The sequence below is a fragment of the Tenrec ecaudatus genome, chromosome 5 (genome assembly GCF_050624435.1).
Source record: "Tenrec ecaudatus isolate mTenEca1 chromosome 5, mTenEca1.hap1, whole genome shotgun sequence".
Lineage (NCBI taxonomy): Eukaryota > Metazoa > Chordata > Mammalia > Afrosoricida > Tenrecidae > Tenrec > Tenrec ecaudatus.
Window position 1 is genome coordinate 77,724,896 of NC_134534.1, and position 2,935 is coordinate 77,727,830.

At 39.3% G+C, this 2,935-nt stretch overlaps 1 pseudogene; it reads right to left on the reverse strand.

Moving 5' to 3' along the window:
- Positions 1 to 1,035: 1,035 nt before the first annotated feature.
- On the reverse strand, positions 1,036 to 1,335 carry LOC142448800 (large ribosomal subunit protein eL38 pseudogene; annotated as a pseudogene).
- Between the last annotated feature and the right edge of the window lie 1,600 nt (positions 1,336 to 2,935).

The window sequence follows — 2,935 nt, forward strand, 5'->3', positions numbered from 1 at the left end:
AAAATTAATAAAAGTAACATCTTTGTAGAACTTGAGTTTTCCAAGGAATAGTATGTGTATGCCTCCATCTATCAGAGAAGTAAGAAGGTCACTGGTCCTGGAGCCAAATGAATGTTAAAACCATACTTCTGCTACTTATCAGTATGAAAATTTAGAAATATTCTTGGTCTTATTTTCTTGATCTAGAAAAAAACCCTAAAATTTTAAGCATAAGTTAAATATCATATAAAGTACATATGAATGTGCCTGGCCCATGTTATGTGCAATAGTTGTCATGAGTCATCAAGATGATTCCAGGTCGTAGCAAAACCATGACAAAGCGAACAGCTCTTCGGGGGGTTGCTAAGCTTTATCCTTTTGAGAAGGCCATGCTTCGACACTGTGGGCTGCTAACTACAAGGTCAGTAGTTCAAACCCACCACTCAGTGCACAGGAGAAACATGAGCCTGTCTACTTTGTAATGATTCGTCTCAGAAACCTCAGAGAAGTCCAAATCAACTAGATGGCAGTGAGTGTGGCTGTTGGTTTTGCTAAGATTTTTGAGAGCATGTTGTCAGAGTGACCAGTGGGTTCCACTGACCTTTCACTTATCAGTCAAGTACTTCAGTGCTGTACTACTAGGTGGCGGGGGCTCTTTGTTACGTAATAATTGGTAGCGATTATTATTCCTTCTCTGCACAATGTTTCATCTTCTTTTGCTTAGTTGAGTTTTGAAGTTAAATGTATATGCTTGAGGTTACAATGAGTACGGAAGAGGGTAAGTCAAAATGTATAACCACGTAATCATAGCACTGCCATCCAGTTCAGTCTGACTCACCGGGGACCTGTAGAGGGTTTGGGAGACTGCAAATCTTTCTGGGAGCAGAGACTCATCATTCTCTTGCTGAGTGGCTGGTGAGTTCGAACTGCTGCCCTTCTGTTCGACAGCCCAGTGCCCACCCACCACTGACACCAGAGCTCTTTTGCAGAAAGAGCATAGAGATATTTACAAAACAAAAATATCAAGCTATCACTTCTTTTTTTTTTTTTAAGAATTTTTCTTTATTATAGTTTGCATCAGCTAGCCGGGTTCATTTCAGCTCCTTCACTGCCAGACCTGGGGGCAGAGACTGCTTCAGCTTCTCGGCCTTCTCCTTGTCGGTGATGACTAGGGTGTAGAGGTACCTGCTGCACCGCACCTTGAACTTCACGTTATCCTTGTTCTTCTTGATCTTCACAGACTTGGCGTCCTTTCGCCGCACCGTGAGCAGGAAGTCCTTGATCTCTTCGATTTTGCGAGGCATGGCGACGAGGCATGGACCGGCACAGCAAGCCGCAAGAAGTGAAGAGGGCGGAAGACCACTTCTTAATAGATACTCGATGTGTGTTTCTATGCTTCAGAAGATGGCGTTTCCATCTTGCTAACTCCCCCTGCCCCGCTCATGTGCATGTGCCATGATGTGGTGGCTTCCACACTGCTGTGATTGTGGAAGCTGCTGTGCCACAGGTATTTCACATACCGACAGAGTCACTTGTGTTGAACAGACTTCAACAGCTTCCAGACTGAGAAAAGCCTAGAAAGACAGAACAGGCCATCCACTTCAGAGCAACAAAAAAACTTATGAAAAACAGTGTCTACTATAATGCCAAGCAATGAGCCCATTAGGTTGAACGATGCTCCAAATACAACTTGGGAGGAATTTACATTAATAATGTTCATCAAGCAAAACTTTTAGGACCTTTATTTGTTGGTAGAGCATGCCTCAAAATGAGACGAAACAGCTTCAAACATCCGGGACAGGAAGCATGTGAAATAAGAGTCTAGAAAAATGTAGAGTCTTCCAAAAATAACGGGACACAAAGATCGATGCCCCCGGCATTGCTAAGCTGAAATGAATTGGTATTATCCATTTTGAATTGAATAATCACATGGCTTATTATGCCAAGAATGAAAACTCAAGAGAAATGGTGTCCCATTCATCTTCCAAAAGAACATTTCAAGATCTATCCTAAAGTAAAATGTTGTCTGCTATAATATATATAACTACAAGGAATTCCTGTTAACACAATTACTCAAGTTTACACAATGATAACTAATGCTAAAGATGAAGAGTTTGAAGAATTCTACCAACTTCTGCAGACTGAAATTAAGCAAACATGCCAACAAGATGCAATGATAAATACTTTTTATTTGAATGTGGGAATTGGAAACAAAGAAGAAAGATCAGTAGTTTGAAAAAATGTCCTTGGTGATATATTTTTCAAAGCTGAAGAACATATGATAGACTTTTGAAAAACTAGCAACTTTTAATTACAAAAACCTTTTAAAATAACATACACAGTGAATACAAACGTGTATTTCACCAAGTGGAATACATCAAATTGCCACCACCTATTAAGAAGAGATGAGGAAGAAGTTCAATCTCATCAGCCAAAACAAGGTTGGGGTCAACTGTGGAATAGACCCATGAATTATTCATATGTAAGTTCAGGTTAATACTGAACAAAACTTAAACAAACTGGAAAGAGTGAAAACGTGACATTGAGCATATCCCACATGAATTTAGAGACCATTTGCAGAAGAGAATCAATACATTGAATCCGCATGACCTCACACTAGGCAAGTTGTGAAATAGCATCAAGAATATCACATCTGAATAAAAGTCAAATGGTCATTAAAATGACAAGAAAGAAACAAAAGACCAAAGTGAATGTGGAAGACTGAAGATTTTGGAATAAATTATGAAGCAAAAAAACGGAATAGAAAATGTCGAAAGCAGTTCAAATGGAAAAATGTAAAACATTATAAAGGAATGTGCAAAGACCTGGCTTAGAAAGTTAAATGGTTAGAAATCTGCCCAGGATACCTCAAGATGGAAGAACTGAAGAAAACAGTCAAATCTTAGTTTCAATATTAAATGATGGGCAAAATATTGCATGATTCAGGAATCATAAC